Raw genomic sequence first — 21,379 nt, 5'->3', positions numbered from 1 at the left:
TCTTCTTTCTCTTTCCTCCTGGCAATCTTTCCCCTATGAGCACAAAGGACTGTAGGTACATCCAGAAACGAAACCGAATCCAGCCAAAATAGTTAACCTTAGTGATTATAATGTACAGTATTTCTGAAGATAAAAGATACTTAAAATACTGGCAGTGCAAATTTTGTCGTGGTTTTCTCCATTGTATAAGTTACGTGTGTAACTTGTATGCACTTGGATATTTTCACTCATCAATGATATTGATGTAAAGGATCTGAAGTTAATATTGTTTTATCTCCTTCAGCATTACTTTTGCAACACAGACTTGCAAATTCTACATCTGAAGAGTAATGGGAAAGGAAAGCATTCATGCCTGTTTGCCACACAAATTCCAAAAGACTTTATAAATACCCTTACGTGACATATCCTTTTTCCTACTAATTGGACATAGTTTCATTTTTAAGCATATACCTTTTTGACTTGCGTATAAATGAACTGTAAAAAAAATGCAACCTAGTTCTATGGCTTCTTTGAGGTATAAATCCAGCCTTAAGGCTGTTATGTACTACAAATAACATAGGGGGGTTTATTGTTACTTTATGTTGATGTATGCATGTTTTTACTGTTTTAAAATTAACATTGCAAATATTGAGACTGTTTCTATACCGAAGTAGACCATTAATTTATTTTCGTCATGCCTCTATAATTTGATTATGTATGTTTTGTTGTTCAAATTAAAGCTCTAATTTTTAAAAGAGTATCATTTCAAAATAGTGATTCTGCCAGGAAGCTTTCAAATTCCTCTCAAAGGATTACAGGTGATAAACTTAATGATTAAAAAATACTGCATTTATTTCTTGAGTAAAGGATCGGTTTGTGCAGATTTTTATTTTTATAAGTATTACTGCACACAATTTCCAAAACATAATTGTAATCTGCGTGGTTGAGACAGGTTTTGATCCATACTTATTATATGGTTTTGGTTAAATAAGTACACATGTCTGTATATATATCTCTCTCTCTACATATGTATGTATACATAAACCCTTTAGATAGAAGATAATCGTCCAGTTTCTTCCAGTGGATTGGGCCTGTACCTATTACTGCATCAACTCGTAAATTCAGAATCGCTTGTTCCTGTCAATTTGTGCGGCAGCCCAGGCATTTTAAGAGACTTTATGGGAAGCCTAAAATCATTGCTTTATTTCTTAGAAATTAAATGACTGTCTTTTGGAAGTCATAAACCATACTTAGCACTAGGTGGGTGACCACAGCATTTTATTGTTGAAAACCTGTAGTGTACTCTGCTGCTAAACTGAACATTTTTGGTGGCTGTAATAAGTATGCGTAAGATGTGATCATCTTGATCATTAAGAAGCTCATCCCATTCAATGGGAGTCCTGTGCACAGGGTGACACAACTGCATGCTAGTAGTTGGCTTTAGGTTGGTTATTTTGTCAAGCAGCCCCATGATTTACGCTGCGTTATTACTGGCAGGATAATGGCGTCTATTTGCCTTTTCAGCAATGTTAGATTTCTTTACTAAAAAACAAGTTTTATGTTGACTTTATAGCAACGGAAGGCTGTTGCTGATATCCAAGTTAGAAAACACTGATATGTATGCAATTCTGCGTTATGAGTTCTGAAGTAATTAGACTACGAAAAATGGTCTGGCTGTCCCTGCTAGCCCCTTCAGATGATTTTCCTGGTTGATTCTCTTCTATTTGACCCATTCTAGTCAACATATGTCATTACCCTTCTTTCACTACTGTTCCTTCAGGAGGATGCAGGGAAACAACTATTAATAGAGTAACTACATGTGGATATACAGAGTCGCCCAAAACTGCGGAATTCCACTTACATCCAGAAACTTAGATGATCAGGTGGAATTGTCTGTTTTTTCTGGCTTCTGTTGGCTCCCATGGTTTTCATTGTTCAGATCATCATAAAGGTGTTCTGTTAAAAAATATTTATGTGTTTAAAAAAATATTAATGTTAGTTTCATCGTAAAAGCGTTAAGTGTGCAAGGCATTGAATATTTTTCTACAAGGATATGCTTATCTTGGCATGACAAGGGTCCCACTTGTGAAATTTTTTCAACATATACTTACATGAACTCTAGCACAAGCAAAACTCCAGTGACTTTTTTTTCTTTTTTTTTTTTTCTTCCCCCTAGGAACACTGGTTTGAAAGAGCTTCATGAATTATAGTTATGGGAATTTCACCAGCCCCTTGGAGTCAGTGTTGGCTTCTGCCAAAAGCTCACGGACTATGGCAGAAATTTTGTCTATGATGGGAATAATGTGAAGTACTCCTACTGCAGTGTCACTAACAAGGAGTTAAAAACCTTAAGTCTCTGAAAGTCAGAGCAAGATAAAGAGAGTTGGCAGTATGGATCTTGTAGAGATTGCCTAGTAATATGGTGCAGATAATCCATGGTGTCTCATATAGCTGTTTTTCCTTGGTATCCTAAACCAAATTCAGGTTGCTCCTTTGTGTGCTTAGGAAAAACCTTACATCATAAGAGTGGTAGCGTGGAAAGCAAAAAGTGGAAATTTGTGTTCCGTGCGTAGTGCCAGAGGGACTCAGGTGTGGTCTGTGAACAGATCTGCAGTTAATAGGAGATGGGTAAATGGTTATTTATGATATTCTGGAAACATTGGGAAGCATTAGAAGTGCCTGCGCTGGGTGACGGATAGAGGAGTAGGGTTTCTGGCTTTAACTTGAGTCTTTAAGAATATGGTCATAGGGGGGTGGGCTTAGATTTGTTCTGAAATAGGTGATATATTACAGCTACACATTTAAAGTTTCTCAGAGTCTGATTAAATATGAATACCTACTTTACCCTTTGTGTCTAGTTTCGCAAATGTTTCCTCTTTGCTAACATTTTATAATGAATGCAAAGGAGATATGTTGGGTGAAATTCTGGTCTTATTAAACCTGTTGGAGAATTTTTAATGGCAACTGGTGTCAAAAAATCAGCATTTTATCAAGATTTACAGTCTTTGTTTATAAAAATAATACGTTGCAAGCAAGTATAACTTTGGCAAAAATATTTGGGTCTTTCTGAAAACTTGGCAATAACTAGGACTCTCACAGAATCTGGGGATACGGTTTCATTCTTTCAGTCTTTTAGAGTCTAAGCTCCAAAACCCTGCACAGTATGGTAGCTTTTATCAGGGTAATCCCAGGGAACCGGGCCATTGGATAATCTACAATTCAGAGAGTCAGGTTTACATGTAATGGCCCTTATGTCAAAGATAATTTGAATTACAATGTAATAATGTGAATAAAGAACTAATAATTGTTTTCAGTTGTGTATGGTCCATTTGCTGTTGAGATATTAAATATGGCTTCAGCATAAATATTTAAAGATTGTATTCTAAAAAAAAAAACATACAGTTGGGAAGGAGCTGTAAAGGGATTTACAGAACCAGCATAGACTCTATGAAAATATGAAAAATTATTATGTTTATTTAGGAATAAGCCCCCACTTTTAAATATTTAGGAGTGTCATGGTATACAAACTATGCGTGATTATTAGCACTGAAAAGTTTAATTACATCTCTCTCCGCCGTGCCTGCTTTTGTGGCTTGCTGGAGGAGAACTGTAAAGCCGACGAATGCCTAATGATCTCCTCAGAGCTATATTTTTCGCCCTGCTTTGTAATGTAAATGGCTAGTTTGCAAACCGCCACGGATTCATGCGCTCCATCCCCGAGCATCCTTTCTGTTTTTTTTCACAGGAAGATCACCTGACCGCCACCTAAAGCTGCCCCTTTTACTGAAAAATCCGGGAAGGCGCCGGGCAGGGCTGGGGAAGGTGGTGGCTGCCGGGGGCTGGCGGGGGGCGGCGGATCCGAGCGCTCCGGCGGCCGCCGGGGGTGGGAGGGGAGCGGGAGCGCCGGGAGCGCCGCTGCTTCAGCCCCGGAGAGGAGGGAAAACAAAAGAGCTCAGCTGCAGTTTTGTCTCGCTGTGTCTGGTTTAAGCAGAAGATTCTAGACATTCGTGCCGAAAAAAAAAAAAATCAAAGCCCGGCTGAGGCTACATCTACCGGGGAAGATATTTTTCTGCCCCCAGAATGGGCTGGATCAGTACAGGTGGTTTGCAGATCATGCGAAGACAGACGGGCTGAGAGCCATGGAAAGGTGGGATAAGACTCTGCCTCTCTTTCTTGCCTTTTTTCTCTCTCTCTCTCCCTCTCTTGATTTGTAAAGCAGTATAGCTGGGACCTGTGGTGGGGTCAGTTAAAGAGATTAGATGGGTTTTAATCCCACAAAGCCAAAATCAAAATTAGAGGCACTACCGTGTTCAGCCAGATGTTGAATCCAAACTTGGGCTGAGTCGGACTTGCTTTGCGCGATTCTTGTGTTGGTTTTGGTGTTGTCTTTGTTTAGAATAGTTCCTGTACGAAACACCATGCTTTAAGACAAACTGCATGCTTCTTTCACAAATTGTCAGATCACTCACTGTTCTGATGCTGTTAGGATTTTGCCAGGGAAACTGCAAATGAAGGCTTTGATTATGATGCTTATGGAAATAAAAAGAGCTGTTGACTTTGAATTTCTTGGGATGCGGGCATGGTTAGAAGTTGAGCTGTGATTGTTGTTGTACATTGTCTGAATCGTAACAATGGGCAGTGCAAGTAGAGCAAGTTTGAATGGTGTTTCTTCAGCAATTCCAAATGCATTTCACTCCTACGATCTTTGGTTTTTCACTGATGGCAAGGAATACGCTTTTTTTTTTTTTTTTTTTTTTTTGTTAGGAAAAAGCCAACAGAATCTTTAAAAAGGTGAAAGGCAGAAGGAAATTAACATTTTTATTTGAATGGTCGCTGTTAACACCAGCATGCCTAAACATCTGAAACAAACCCCAGCAATTTCTCATTTCCCTTGCTGGGCAGATGCATTTCTTTTGTTCCTGAAAAATTTTCCCTGCCTTTTTAGAACAAAAGGCATTTGCTTTTTTTCTTTTTTTTTTTTTTAATGGCAGCAAGAGAGTTATATACAAATTAGCAATTTTGTACAGGTTAATGCTCTGCTTCATTCTGAAGTAAACTGCCTTAAGGTATTAGGAGGGAAGGGGGTGGGCAAACAGGGGGGAGGCTTGACCGATGTCCAAGCAATACTGAATTCAGATGGATTTAAATCATACAGAAAAGCATACGTTTATCTGTAGCTGGATTTCAGCTCCATGTCGTGCAAAATCTGCAGACCATAGCAGGGAGATTCTTAGCAACCAATAAATCAGATTTGTAATGGGCCTTTAAAATTTGTCTGTGAGGGGTGACTGCCTGGGTCCCCTTTGGCCAAATTAAGATGCAATCTGACAGTACAGTAGCATCTGTGTGCTGACATTTTCTCGTGAACCTAGTGAAAAATGGCTCCATATCTCTTCTCCAGTCCCCCAAAGACGGTTTCTGAATAGCCATGCGTTTTTCCACTGTATTGTTGTTTGTTCTAATCACCGTTCTCTCTGATAATGTCTGACTGGCTTGTTTGGCTTTGCTTGCTTTGGCTGCCTGACTGGCTGAGGGGCTGTAGTGGGCAGTGATTGTTTTACCTGAAATCAGAACCTCATGCCAATACTACTGCTTACAAAACAAAACAAAACAAAATTCGAGAAAATGTTTGTTGCGAGTTGTATAAATCCTGCTAATAAAGCAATAAAGCAGCTTCTGCCTGTACTGCTGGAATTAGGTAAGTGGGTTGAAAAACATGTGTCTTAGATAATGTGCCACCCACGATACAGGTGAAAAAGAAATGCCAGCCAGTAGTGAGCGCAACTGACAGGTAAAACTGAAAACCCTTAAAAAAAAAAAAAAAAAAAAAAAAAAAAAAGCACGCGAATAAATTCCTAAAAGGCCAGAAATATAGCTGTCAGTGCGAGTATTTGTTTATCCAAGGGAGAAGTTCACGTTGAGATACTACAAGACCGAGTGGGGGAGGAGGAGGAGGGAGGAAGGCACTCCTTTAATTGTACTACGAGTGTGCTTGTTGGAAGGAGCCTGGGGTGGAATGGCCATTCAGCCCGACACCGCAGCTCTGCTTTGCTTTAACGCTCCTCAGCAGAACTTGCAGCTCGGGGCTGGGAGAAGCCTCCAGCTGTGGATGTGTGGGGTGAGGTGGGGGGGCGAGGAAGGGGCCCCTGGTTCTCCGCAGTGACCGGTGCCAGGGCATTCGTGGGGCAGCAGGGAAGTTCGCTCCGGTGGCAACCGCTTCTTTAAATGTTCCCTGAGAGAAGGTGGCTCCATGGCACGAAAGTAGGGCAAGTAGGAGGCAGAAGGATGGCTGTGAGAAGTTGTGAATAGTATGGATCCTCTCCAGAAAATGTGGCCGGGGTTATTTTTGTGGCTGCTTAATAATGCCTATGGATTGAAAAATCACTGTATTTACTGAACTCCTGTACTTTCTCTCCAATTTAAGGTAATGGTTTCTCTGTTATTATGAATATGATTTTCAGCAAGAAAAGAATAACTTTAAAAGCTTCCCTCACAGAAAACAAATGGTATAAATATTATGCCATTTACCCATCACAAGAAGCATTACATTTTAGTCAGTGCTTAGAAAGCATGTTGTGCGGAGTACTTATAAAAACCCCAAATGTTACTTGACAGACTTGTTACAGACTTTCTAGATTAATTTTCATAGACCTAAATGTTTGGAGTTAGGGTATAAAATTCCACTACCGCTGGAGAGGAGCGAAAATGGAACTTCAACACCACATGCAGATCCCATTACTGCCATTGCGCAGGTAGACAATTTGACAGTAGTAAACAGTTTGCTTCATGGAAAGTGACACAATTGCACGGTGGGAATGTGAAAAAGAAAACAAACATCTTGCCAACCATCAGACAAGCAGAAATGTCAATGAGAGATATTCGAAATAAATAGAGTTAAAATGGTTTGAGTGACAGAAAGATTCCAGATGCCTAATGCACATTGACCGTAGTTACAAAACAAGGGAATGCAGCTGCGGTTTTAGAAACTAAACGAAATCAGGCTGATTTCCAGATGTGTACGTACATAACCAGAAAGCATAGGAGTCTAATACTGAACAGGAACAAATTAGATTTCAGAACTTAACTGGGCACATTTAGAGAAACTGGATTGAAGGTTCACAGGCAGAAAAGTTTCTAGAAGAAATGAAATGAGCAAACTTAACCCAAATGAAACACGCACATCCAACTAGTAGCATTTTCTGTCGATTATGTGAGTATTAAGTATGACATTGTTTAACGTGGGCTTTTAACAGAGAAAATCTGATTTAAGAAATGAAGCGAGGCTTTTGATATTTATTCTCAATACGAAATGAAAACTGCCCAGGGACTTTGCTTGCAAATATGCGTTTTCCCAGGGCACAGCACTGACACATTGGACCTTTGTAAAGGGGGAGGGGAAAACAAAGATAGAAATAAAATGGTGGCGCTTTGAAAATTTCTCACCATCACTTTCTATAAGCTGCGTAAATCCATCCTATGGTTAAACATAAAGGACAGGATTGTATTCTTGGTGTAATGTAAATAAAATATAAGAAGAATGAAGTAGATTAATGTATACTGACATTAAAGAAGAATCAGACCCAGAGTATTGAAGTCTGAGAAAATTATATTTACACTGAAGCAGTCCAAGTAGCGATTGTCAGTGTTCCAGCTGACAGACTCAGCAAACAGCCCACCTATTTCCCATTTCAGCAGCAAATGCCTGTGTAGGAACCATCACGCTCTCACTGCAAAACAAGCTTAAGAACATTAAAGGCCATATAGTATTCCCGGTTGCCCTAATGCAACCAGTTTAAATCAAGTTTGTTGTAAATGATATCACTATGACAGAGCTGATTGTAGCCCACAGAGTCAAGAAAAGAGTATGGTCAGCAGAATTTACTTTTTCTTTTCTTTCTTTTTTATTTTTAAATAAGAACATCCCAGCTGTTCCTCTGTCATTGCTTCCATGTTTATATAGCACATTCCAGATCCATGTGTCTTCATTTCCAGCACCAGATAAAAATTTTAGTGACGGATCTATCTCTTATCACTGTTGCAACAGTCTTCTCCTGACTGTACTACACTGTAGGGTAAAGAGGAAGCTGGTTCTTATGGTGGTGTTTGGTGTTTATATAGAGAGCATACCCAAGTGTTAGTGGCTGTCCATTATTTTGTAGAAAATGAAACATCAACAGCAGGGTTAGCTGAAAACTGTGCTGTCTGCGTTTGCTCTTTCTCTGAGCATGGAAGGTTAAGTTGACTTTTTCAGCTGAAGAAAGAAAACCACTCTCATCTGAAGAGATGCAAGATTTTTCTAACCTGACCTTACCGTCTTTTCCCTGTCACCCTTATAATTTGTTTTCTTTCCTCCTCTCATACTTTTTTCCTGACCTTTCACAAACTATTTTATTTTTGTAAATCTTCTTTGATTTGACCTTGCCAACCATTTATGACTTCTCCCTCCTGCCCCAGATCCTTTTTCTGGGACAGTGAGATACACTTTCTGCGTCCCGGCCTTTCTTTGGTCCAAGTGAAGTCAGAATTTGATGCTGGGGAAGCAGGTTGTACAGAAGTGCATATCCAGAAGCCTACAGAATGAGATACTCTCAAAGTCATTAGTCTGCCTACTACAAAAAGGAAATTATTTTTTATCCCAACATTAGTCAAATTTGCTGGAAAAAATTTAGCCAAAATTCCCTCCCTGCTGAATGAAGCAGTTAGAGCTGGCATCTTTGTCAGGACACTGTGATCATCTGAATAAGTATCCTGAATACCTATATCATCGTATGAACGGTCCTAAAGGAGAGTGTGATCGTTAGAGTTTAGAGCTCAGCCTCTGATGAAATCAGTGCCAAGATTCACTATAGAGTAGAGACAAAAGAACATTAGAAAAGAAAGCTGATCTTGCAGAGGGGCTCAGGTTAAATGCATTTTAGTGCCTTCCTGGCAAAGAAAACAAGCAAATAGGATTGGCAGTAGGTGATCACTGAACCTCTAAACCCCCTAACTGTTATGCCTTATAAAAACATGAACCAAAAAAAAAAAGTGCCTGGGAAAAATTCTTTAATCTGAAGGTATTAGGAGTTAAGTCTTTACAGCCATGACAATCCCCATTGACAGAAATGCTCATAACCCAGAGGTGATGGAATACAAATGGGCAAGGATGTGGGAAGCATTGCAATAGAGAGCAAATCACAATAAAAGCTCTCTTTCTCAGTTATCCTTTCCTTTCCAGTCAAATAAATAAATTGCAGTGATGTACAGTGTGAAAAATTATTGCAGCTAGAGTGCTTTTCTGATGACAGAGATGACATAAGTTATAAAAGCCTGTCCTAGATAATAGAAAGTAAAGCTTGCGGGAAGTTAGTAAAGATTTAGGAACTCTTGGGGTCTGGATTGATTCAAGCATACTAATTGGATATGGATTGCTTCACTCCCAACTTGGTCATCTGCTGAGAAACCTGCGCCGACGGGAGCACAGAGACACGGCACTCCTGTGCTCTCCGTCTGACTCTGCTCCTAAGGCCCTGGCTTAAATCTTCAGGAATGCTCATGAGGTTGGCCAAAGTTGTTGGAGTGATTGTACCCATCTCTGTGAACCATGACAGCAGAAGCCATGATGAGTCCGGAAGGTGGCAGAGATCGTAGTGAAATTAGTGAAATGTTGGTGAGCAGACCTTCTGCAGGGACAGGACCTTCAGGGCAGAGTTCCCTTTCATCCAAGGATTTTTCACATTCAGAGTCATCTTCTTGACAGAAACTGCGAAAAGTAACTTGGCGTCACCTTGTAATGCTATGCAGTCAGATACAATCCAGCGTTTTGTATTTTAACAATGCTGTAATCTAGCACGTAACCTAAAGAGGAATGAGGAAAGGTGCCTTTCTCACTAATTAAGGTTGCAGATCAAGTTGGGATCAAGTGTATCTAAAAGTAAAGCTTAAATATGACACCAGCTTTCTGGAGTACTCTGCAAATCTAAAACGCCTGAGGAGATTTGCGGAAGGCTGAACAAAGGAGCTTGGTCAGTTCGTCATTGTTCATTGTCTGTGACTGGGACAACTGGAAGTGTTTGTGCCTCTGTCTTCAGAGCTCTGCAACTCCTGAATGACAGAAGACTACACTCTTGTCTTGGTGTTTCTTGTTCAGAAGATGGAATAGAAATAGCTTCTGGGAAACGGACGTGAGGAGTTTCTGGAAGTGTGGGTATCTTTGCAGCATTTGTTTTTATAGTCCCGCACCCCAGAAAAGCAGAAATCTTTATGGGATGGGTGGTCGCTATCCCTTAGATAGCAGTAAGAGGACTGTGCTGCACAACAGGAAGGGGTAACTCAAAATTTTCCTAGCTTTTTCATTGCTGGATTTTAAAACCTGGAATAACTGAAGGGATAGTCTGTTCCTGTCACCTCCTATTCTGACATTGCAGCCACCAAATAGCAGTATCAAACCATCTGCAGTGACATAACCATCCTAAAACACCTGCCTGTACGCCTATTGGAAAGTCCTTCTGAAAAAGGAGTGTGCCGATAGGGAGCTCTTTATTGTGTTTTTTTTCCTTGTGCAGATTCAGCAGGTGCTATATATTATCCTTTACAACCTTCAGCCATTGGGAGCTAGGACATTGTAATTATGTTCCCCGTCTGTGGAAGTTACTGCCTATTACAGTGTGAAATATGCGCTCTGCCCGGGATTCAAAACTAAACTGAAGTGCGTTTGCGGCTGCTTTCATACCAACCAAATAACGGTAGTGTTAATTTCCAGTGGTAAATGCTCTCTTCCCCTTATGTGGTGGAACCTGTATAAAAATACCTAGTTGCTGAATATGTAAAGAATTCAGATTCTAAGGGCTGACAGTTCACTTCCCCAAATAATATTTTACATTTGTGTAGTTCCTTTTACTAAAAAGTCATAAGCCTTTACACTCATTCATAAGACTAAAAATAAACTAGGAGGATGAGACGGAGAAAGTACGTGATCATTTTTATACAGAGGTAACTTTAAGTCAGGATCTCACAGCCCTTCCTAACAAGTTGCTCTTGAATTTATGTGCAGTTGGATCTTTAATACCTGGACCCGGTTCCCGCAATGACTCAGTAGCACAGGAGAAAACAAAAGTTGGGTTTTGTAGCTCCTACAGTTCCTACTTTTGTGGCCTCATCCACGTGAGCGTTGCCTTCAGTGAGGTTTCACCACTTTCTGACTAGAAAAAAGGTAGCCGGGGTTTATCTCACTCTGTTCTCTCCTGAAGTTATTCAGAGGAAGTGAGATATGGTGGGTACCTCACGCACTATTCCGTTAGGATAAAGAATGTATGCTGCCGTATTGTGTTTAGAAGAATGTTCCAAAAAAAACTCTCTATGGCGTAGTTGTGATAACAAGCAGGAAAGAAATAAACAAAAAGAGAGACAGCACAAGAAAATTTAGCTGCATTGGTGTAATCTGCTAGTTCAGCATTACAGTACTCGATACTAGCATGCTTCCTTTGCCAAGGCTCTTGGCGGTAGCCACAGCAGTCCGCAGCATAAGATGCTGTGTTGCCTCTGGCTGCCCTAAAAGCAAAGCGAAAGTTTTTGTTGCTCTGTGCCTCCAGGAGATAATATGCAGACCATCCTTGGCAGGGGCACAGTGCACAGCGATGCACTCTTGAACATTTTTTTCTCTTGCTCATTTCTTCCGCCCACTTTCATTTAAATAGAAAAGTCCCACGTGCCCCCATGCTCTCTCATGGGACTGACCGTGGCTCTTAAGTACCGAGGATCTCAGTTTGTCTCTGCTCACACCAAGTGAGTGAGGCTGTGAGTGAGTATTGCTAGAAATGTTGGTGCACCAAGCACACCAGCTCAGGTGTGGTAGCTCATGAAGGTGGAAGGAAGACACCTTCTTACTCTCCTACCAAACATTATTTTTCATTATACTGTGTCTTTGATAAACACCTCTGTGTGTAAAGCTTAGTATATTTGAATTCTCCACTGTGATAAGAATATATGATCAGACAGCCCAGGCTCCACCTGAACAGGAAATACAAGGATTATTGTCAAAGTATCTTAAATGTTTGAGATGAAATTTGCTTCCCCAGCTGGAGTAACAGCAGGGTATTTGGCCCCACAACCTGCTTTTCAAACTGGCCAGTAGTGGATTCTCTGGGAAAAGTAGATGTACCTGGGCAGTGTAGGGTAAAAATTTCGTTTTATACCTTCCAGTTTGCAGTATAAGTTGCCAAGAAACTATGATGTTTTCCAAGTGATGCGACATTCTTCTTTTAAAGCATGAATTGATGTTTGTATGGCCACACCACCCAGAAGGAATATCCTTTCCAGCATTGTTCCTATGAATACGTGCTCACTGGTGTGTGTGTAACCAGACCTCTGCACCTCGGTATAGGGTGACCCAGTCACGGAGGAAAACTGGTTTGTTATGCCTTCACCTGAGCTTACTGCTCCCTTGGTGATGAGCCTCATATCTTCAAGCACATCGGACCTTTCTGTCATCATTAGAAATACTTTAAAACTTCAAAAGTCAAAAGCTTTATGTTTTGGCTACCTCAGCATATAAATCTGAAAATGTGTTTCATTTGCGATAAGCACATTTTTGTGCATATGAGTCATGCCCGGCAAAGGCAAAGTACTGTAATCCAAAAAAAAAAAAAAAAAAAATCAGAAGAAACCCTTTTTTTAGGAAGTTATTATCAAAAAAATCTATTAAAGTATTTGACATAGAATGTACCTCTTCTGTTGCGATCATAGTAGTGCTTCTACCAATCACCTTTTCTGTTACAAGAACATTTATCCCTCATTTCTGCAGGCACGCCTTTCAAACACCAGTTCATCTTCTCAGCGTGCATATGATTTTGGTTTGCCTATTTGCTCATCCTTGTTAGGGTTCTCCCACCCTTCCCAAAGGTGCGAGGGGAGATTGGATCAAAATTGATAGAAGCTGACGAACGAATGCTTTTTTTGCCTTTGGGTGCAGCGCAGTTATCTCTTTAGAGACAGCTTCTGTTTTTCCTTAGAATTGCTGACCCTCTCTGGAAATGGCTATCCTTGAGTCTTGGCTTGAACCTTTCAGACTGAAAGAGAGAATTGGCTGTTGTCTACAAAGGGTTGTGACCGGCTATCGCTGCACCAGAGAGGTCAATGGGAGAGAGCGCATTTAACAAGCTGTGAGTGAGTGGCACGGAGGAAGAAGGAGCACGGAGAGGAGCTGAGAGTAAAGCTCCAAGAATGAAAAGAAATGCAAGAATTTGTAGAGAAACACAGAGGGCAACAAAAAAACAAAATTTAAGAGAAATGAGAAAGAAAAATTAAAATGAGCGAAAGCAGAAACTGGAATCCTCATGTGCATCCTCAAGCTGTCATGGTAAAGAATATAAGCCCTACAGCTTTTCCTGCACTTCTCCATGGAAATAAAACAATTATCATGAAACTATTCTATTTTATTCTTCAGATAAATGATTTAAAAGCAGTTCTCTATTGTGGGAAGACTTGACATCAAGAACAGTTAGTGTCTCTCACAAGCCCGTCTTTATGGTTTCTGTTTAACTCAAATGCCAGAAAGCTGACACCCCGATGCCACAGCGCTACCTGAACAGAAATGGATAGATTTGCCTTATGGGAGCTGAGGGGTAGGGAGAAAAATGTCTGCAAAAGGAAAAGAAAAATAATTGTGTGCTGGATTGTGTCCCTTGGGTCTGCACGTGGAGAGTTAAACTAGTGTTAAAGTTTCCTTCCCCAGGTGTGAGATGCTTTCAGGGCAGGGGGACACTTCCCTTCTATGCCAGGCACTGCTCCTTGCTCATGGTGCTCGTGCCATTCCCCTCTCATGGTCAGATATCCATGTCCCACGTCCATCACTTCCCTTCTCCAGGAGAGATGCTGTTGTGCCGGGCTCCTCTCCATCAGGACTGTTTTTGGAGCCAGGTCATCTTCAGGTTTTTGCCATCATGGTGAACCATGGAGGAAACCATGGTGAACCAAGGGAGGAAAGAGTCGGGGGGGCGTGAAGATGGGAAGATCCAGTCTTTGAGGCCTCCACCTGGCATCTCTACTTGTGAGAAAAGGCAGAGAGGAAACTGTGAGAGAAATGGTTCATAATCCCTGCTGCTTCCTGGCATATTATTATATGAGAGTAAGAGATAACAGTGTGCTCTTTGATAGAAAGTCACCTTCTAGCACTTTGTCATTCAGGTTTTTTGAAACTCAGCCTGAACGAAACCTGCCTGAATAAAGCTCTAAAATGTGTGCTTTATCTTAAAGCCTGAAGAAGTGTCTTTGCTCCTGAAACACATCGAAGCTTTATTACGAGCCAGACTCTGATCTCAGGCACAGTGGTGTAAATCTGCTATTACTCACCCCAAATCAGGGGTATTATCCTAGCGGTGGAAGAGAGCAGGTTCACCCCTTCCTCCCAAGCAGAGGGATGAATTCGTTCCACATTGTTGGCACTGTAAACTTCTCCTGACATAGTGCTGGCACTTACTTGCATCCGGATGATTAGAATTAAGCATCGTCTTCCTTTTGCAATTATACTAAATTAAGTTAAATCATTATGTTTTCAACCTTCTGTTACACTGTAGAAAACTTACTTTAGATAAAACTCACCCTTTTATTTTACTTTAAAATTCTATGGTCAGGAATGGCTCCCAAGACATGACAATGCATATTAAAACCACTCAGAGCTAATTGTCTCTGTAACGGTGCTACCAGTTTTTCTCAGTTTTCACAGTTAGAGATGCAATAACTTTAAGGATGGTGCAAGGTTTTTTGTTGGTTCAGAATAATGATTAAATTGCTGGGTTTATCAGAGGAGAGAGGCGTAGATGGTGGTTAATGAAGAGTCAGTGTTGGAGTTTATGTTTAAGTGAATGTTTAGGGCAGCAGGAGGTGAGACTTTAGGGCGAGAAGGGTGAGAAGCAGCCTGTGTGTCAGAAGGCTGATAGTGCAGCTCTCAGAAACTCTTTCAGCCAACACCTTGCAGAGGTGCCGACCTGACCATGTCTCACAGGTGCAGGCGGCCTCGCAAGAGGCTAAGAGTGAATACGCATGAGAAAGGTGAATAATTTTATTTCCTTAGACACTATCCTTCTGCATGCCAGGTGGTGGTGTCAAACCGAGAGGATATTCCAGGAAATAATCACAAGAGTTCACTTCTAGGACCATTAGTCCTAATCCTCTCATCATCTTTATTTTTTTAAGGTAATATCGTGCGCTATTTATAATGAAAGTTGCTCCCTCTTTGCAAGTTCTTCCCAGATAATTCCTTTTTCCCCTCATTAAGATAACTATTAACTTATTATTTATTATCTGTAATGCAACAGGTCCTACAGATCTTGATTAGTATCATTTGTACACATTTATAAAGAGAAATTCAGTGTCTACCTTAAAAGGGTCGTGAACATGCAGTTCTGCGTTTGACGTATTCTGTAGCCGTACAAATGGTTTCTACTGTTCCAGTAGGAAACTTAACGTAAAAGCAGATTGTTCAAGGGTTATTTTTCAAGTATAAACCATGCGGTATTAAAGCATTTAAAATAACATATCCGTCCATAATGGAAAGAGAGACTCTAAGATGTTCATATACAAAATTACAGTTTTCTGCTTATTTTTGCATAATATGGATGAAACCTGAAGACTTGCTGCATACTAGGGACAAAAAATTAAATTATTTGATAATTTCCTGTTAATGAGAAGCCAAATAGCGACCACCCATCGAAATGACCCGAGTCCTAACACTGTATCACAGATTACATCCCTTCTTTGTAATTAAAATACCTGTACCGTTTTTCAGGAGCGTAGAACTGGAAGAGATCCCTGGGCCATTGAATTCAGTCTCCCTACAATCACAGGCAACTATATCATGTAATCTCTTGCATAAGCATATCAGTTTTGCTACACTAAATGTTTGGAACACCAACTACGTTCTCATTTGTTGTCAATGATGTTTTTCATTGATCTCAGTGCTGTGCTCTATTCACCAATTAACTGGCGTATCACCTTCACTGACCTCAATACAGACACTTTGCAGAATAATCTCTCCTCCAGCAGCCAGATTTGCTGCTTTATACTCTTCCACCTGTCTAGCTGCATTGTAATCATATTTTTCTCTCTACTGAATTATTTTCCTTTGTATTTGTTGTTTTAAAGTCATAGTCATGATATATTAACTAACGGGTAACTTTTAGATGGGTCAGTCAATAGAGGGGAGAATCATTTCTGATTTATGTTTAAAAAGTAAATTTAATTTAGCAATAACGTTCACAATAGAGGTTGGTTTAACTTGGTTTGCCCAGGTACACACCCAGTTTGTATCAAACAAATCTAATTTGGTAATGCAAACATGCAGCATCCTTGGCGCTGGAATCAAGGCATGTGCCCCAGAAGAGAGTAGATCATAAAGCTGTTCAAAAGGCTTGATGGTGAGACTTCCATTATGCCAAATATTCTTCTGAACTCTTGGTTGTATCTGTGGTGCTGATGGATCAGTAAAACAACCCTCATGTATAAACATGCCGTATTTACTGTGCTCTCAGTTCTGGATATGTGACATTTCTTTAGGTTTAGCACCTTTAACTGTGATGTTTTCTGTGTTCTTCATTAAGTCTCACATGAGTTTAACTTAAAAGGAGTTATGTCACAACCCTTTCATCGTACTACGTTTTTTTCATTTTTGTGCTTCCACATTTCAGCACTATCTTAAATTAATCTTTCTGTGACCTTGGTTGATTGAGACTTTCATTAAAGGATTTTCTTATCAAATTAACACAGGCCACTCCTTCTACACCATTTTGTTGTAGGGATCTCAAAAAGTCCATAGTCAACCACTAAAATGAATGTTTCATGAGACTATTAGAATAGTCTCTTGAGTATTGGAAAACAGCAATGAAGAAAGAATTTTTGTTTATAGAGCACCCAACTCTTCATATAAACAATCTTCCTTTGATCTCCTCCTGGAGCTGACAAGATAGGAAGCAAATTGGTAATTTTCAGGGTTTTTTTTTTTCTTTAAAAAAAAAAGGTAGAGAGATTAATTGCAAAAGCATGTTTTACCTCAATGTGGAACTTAAAGATCCAGACAGGCAGAAAACAAAAGCTACATTTCTAACAGCAGTTTAGGTACTGTGCGAACAAAATCCCCTGGCAAAAAAGAAGTAATATTTCCTGTTCTTAAAATTGCAGTTTGTGTCATAGATTGTGTAACATAAAAAAACTATGCCATGTAGGTGAGGGCAGCTTTTGTTTCTTTAATATTTGTTTTATCAGACTCTTTAAAGTAGTGTTACTTTGGCCAGTAAGAGCTGGTGTGACTCTGGGCTGTTACATCTCTAGACCCTTCTGTCAAGGAGAATTCAAACCACTTGTCAGTTTACAGGCAGCATCGCCTGCGGAGAAATTAGAGACTGAACTCAGTAGTGAAGTGGTAACTTTTAGCTGTATTCACAAGTGTCTCTCAATACTGAGATGCCACTTGAGAAAAAGCCACATTCCCAAATGCTCTGAGATGCTGCTTTTGAAGTGACAAGGGGAGAGTGACAGACGGGAGCGCGGGCTAAAATCAGGTACAAGAGAAGCAAGAAATGGCCACATATTGGACGACTGGGTGCCCTGGCCTTTGATGAAAGAGGTGAGTGATTTAGAATGTATATATAAAAGCTACTACCAAGCTTTTATGGCCACAGCACTGAAGACAATCAAAGTGAAAATCCATTTATTTCAAATTTGGTTGGAGAATATATTTAGCTTCCTGAAACACCCTTGTTTGTTTTTTTTTTTCTTCCTGCAAGAAATGTTGTATTACCTATGAAGAAATGGCTGAGCGATATAAGAAGTACAACAGTGACCAGAGAATTCTTAACGAGAAACACATTTTTCAGATAAGAATTTCGAAACAGAGTGTATCTGGATACGCTCTGCAAGAACTGCCATTTTGGTAAACACCCAGAAGAAATTCCTGGGAGATTTCTATATCTGGCATAAGAGATGTAAATTGAAAAAGAAGTTTAAATACTCTTCACACATGTAACATGGTGTAGGAGGAGCATGTACCATGTTTTTCATCTCAGGTAGCTTACTGTCCTGCAGACTCGCATTTTGACACCCCAAAGAGACTTAACGCCTCTGCCCCGATCGCGTAAAATAGATTGTGCCCAGCCCTGCACTGTTGTTGTTCTCCCAATAGCACATTGTACCCCCCAGGTTCAGCTGAACTATCTTATACCCACAAAGGTGGGTGTTAAGGGGGCTCTGTGTTCACAACATCGACATCCCAGGAATGATTTAGTTATTAATTTTGGTTCAGAGCAAGTCACAGTAAAGAAAATGTGATGAAATGACAAGAAACCAAAAGATAAGCATGCAAGTATTGTACACCCACATTTGTGAGTGCTGATTCAAAATTAACAGAAATAAAAGAGGTAGCAAATCGCTCCAAGAAAAGTGTTAGGACCTGTGACGCAGCTTGTGGTAAATGGAGAAATAATGAAGAAAAATGTTGTGCATTTGTTTAGAAAATAACAAAGGGATTGACATAGTAGGAAGCTGTGTAATTGCTAAAGGAAGGATATTATTATTTTTTCCCATTAACCTGATGATGGTGTTAGTACAGAAACCAAATCTGAAAAGAAAATGTTATTGTAAAAACAAAACCTGTAAAGGTCAATAAGCAACCGGGGGAACAAGTAGAAACTGCTCCTTGCTGTTGACAGGCATTTCTAAACAAGCTGAAATCACAAAAATCCCTAAAGATTAACTCAGTAATTTAGAAATTACAAGGGAGGGATACAGTGGCTAGAGCTTTACACTATGCTAACTTTGTGTAATCGCCAAGGCCTTAATGGAGCATTATATTTGGGTTGCTCAACTATAAGACCACGTCAACTGAAACAAGGCTCGATCCAAAGAGAGGATGGGAAGCGACGGGAACCACTGGGATGGCTCAGTTCATTTTTGTTGTTGCTTTACATAGTGATTCTGCTCTCATTAAGATTCATATAGATAATGAAAAAAGGCATACTTGGGAGTTTGAGAATGACACTTTTATTTTAACTGTAATCTACATTAATGTAAAGCTTTCTGTGTTTACACTGGGAAAGTGCTGACACAAGCTGAGCCACTCATAAAGCAAGTTTATATTTCAAATACATCAAGTACAGAATGCACAAAAGAGCTTACAAAAAGGGGAAGCATATCTCAGACAGACAGAAAAAGATTTCAAAATACATTTTATTGGCCTAAAAAAGATGCTGGTTTTCATATAAATCTTTTTTTTTTTTTCTTTTTTGCTTAAAGACTTACCCATAGCATGTGACAGAATTTGTATAAATCTAGAGATACATCTTTTTCAGATGCATTGGGAAACGTCCAATATTCCTGCTTGAGCCTTTCATATAACCTTAGCCAGAGGTTTTACTTAAGGCTAAAGCCTCTCATGAAGTATTAAGGCTGTCCCAGCTTTTCCCATTTCATTTCTTCAACCATGCAGCTGAAGAAATGAAAGTACTAATCCTTCTCAGCATGGCTTTTAGTTCCAGGCAGAACAGGAGTTGAGGGAGCAGTGGGGCTATCAGATTGCGTCATGCCTGGAAGCCGCATCCCGTGTTGCCATGGCAATGGCATACAACAGTTTCTCCAAGCCGTACCCCCTCGATGGAAGAGCAGCTCCCAATAGGTGACACGCACAGGTTGAGCAGCACATCCAATTTTGGAGTTTTCATAACCACATTTGCTAGAGATGGGTTGTGGAGCCTGTGTGTGTGTCCTGTGTAGTTATATCAGTAAAAATCTGAGTTAGCGTGTTTTTACATAGACTCCGTATAGCAATAAAACTCACCAGCTTTCCATACAAATAAGTTACGCTATGTTGAGTGCATCCACCTAAATCGGAATTATGCTGATCCCAAATATACCAATAGAGATACAGGGATTAATGTTTGTGGCAAAGGTGGGTTACTTTGAGAGAAGTCCTTTGTATTGTTCCCCTCAGAGGTGTGACTTGGCTGTGCTCTGTTGGGCTGAGCAAGCCGTGACTTGGCTTTTTAGGGGCGAAGACAGCACTGGAGATTGGGCTGGGATTGAGGCAAGTTCTGGCTTTGTTTGGGTTACTTTTTGAATAGTGCTCCAGTCTATAATTCTACCAAAGTCTCTACCGCCTTTGATCTTTTGACCATGAAATGCATACATTGATAACGATGCCAGTCCTTCTATATAATATGCTTAAAAATTAGGGATGAAATATATGAATACGCATTTTTCCAAAGTGGCCAGATTTTTGTTAGCAATAATAAGAGTTATGGCTTCTCATAGGTAAGATTTGTTTGCCATCTTACATAAATACCAGTTAGCTCATTTTGAAGGGATTGTTGCTGAATATTCTAGTCACAGCTTATTTTTGCCTACAGTTTTCATGAGAATGCTGCCACTTCCATCAGGTGCATAGCAAGTTCCATAAATATTCACTCTTGGGTGTGCAAGGGTAGGGAGAAGAGAGCTTACTTTTAAGAAGATTGCATTCAGATTTCACTTAACGTTAACTTGTTCTGCATTATTGGAAAAGATGTGTAAGATGGAAGAAAAGGATTCCACTTCTCAAATATGCTCATCTTACAAGACTTCCTCTCCATTCATTTTTACTCGGGGTCTCTTTGACTCATGCTAAATTGATGACAGAAATCATTGCTCTATAAGGGAAAAAAAACCCCAGCTACAGCAGCGTAACTCTAAAACTGATGAAAGGTTTGTTTAAACACTGGGAGAATAATCAACTCACCTTAAAATCATCTCTCTTGTTGAGATGAGCACTGTGTTATCTCAGTTTGGGAGAATGAATGGTGCTGATGCGTGTAGTACTTTATATAACTGCAGATACCGTGTATTTAAAAAGCAACACATCAAAGTGATTTAATGCATTAATTGGATAAAAGAAAAAACAAGTAAGTCTCTAAATGAAGGCAACTTAATAAAGCTGGCAGATCTTTTTCAAACAGAGAAGTATTCTCTTTGTATTTTACAGGATTTTTCTGAAAGGGATTTTTTTCTTTGATTTAGCCTTGATTAAGTGTTTCAGGGGTAAAAATCCAATTATGCCTAAACTAAATGTGTTGAAAATACCCAGAAGAGAACTTAAATCTAATTGATGTATCTGAATTCACATTCAAAGCGAGGAATTACCTAACATATGTTTGTAAAGCATTGTACCGAGGTGTTAATTTCCTTGCAGTATCTTTCTTCTTTCAAGACATTGCCCTCAAAAATTTAAATCAAAATGACCAAATCCAGTATCTCAAATGTACTGATTGCTTTTCAAACTGTCTAAAAAGTTCAAACCATGTGTTGCATTAGTGGATCAGAATTCTCTAGCACTCTTTCCTCGACTCCAGTTAACTTGTTTTGTGACCTTGGGGAAAGTCATTGCATATATATATTTATATCT

The 21,379-nt window shown here is 39.8% G+C and overlaps 1 protein-coding gene across 10 annotated transcripts in view; it reads left to right on the top strand.

Annotated features, from left to right (window-relative positions):
- MAGI2 (membrane associated guanylate kinase, WW and PDZ domain containing 2) overlaps positions 1 to 21,379 on the top strand; it is a 755,492-nt gene that overhangs the window by 350,935 nt on the left and 383,178 nt on the right. The window contains exon 1 of one of the 10 annotated variants that reach the window (XM_063323525.1): positions 3,792 to 4,126. The exons of the other annotated variants lie outside the window; for them this stretch is intronic. The gene's annotated coding sequence lies outside the window, so the exon portion shown is untranslated. Of the gene's footprint in view, positions 1 to 3,791; positions 4,127 to 21,379 lie in introns of those variants that run through there. 10 annotated transcript variants of the gene reach the window in all.

The sequence above is a fragment of the Chroicocephalus ridibundus genome, chromosome 1, assembly GCF_963924245.1.
Source record: "Chroicocephalus ridibundus chromosome 1, bChrRid1.1, whole genome shotgun sequence".
Taxonomy (NCBI): domain Eukaryota; kingdom Metazoa; phylum Chordata; class Aves; order Charadriiformes; family Laridae; genus Chroicocephalus; species Chroicocephalus ridibundus.
This window is presented reverse-complemented; position numbering and strand designations above follow the sequence as displayed.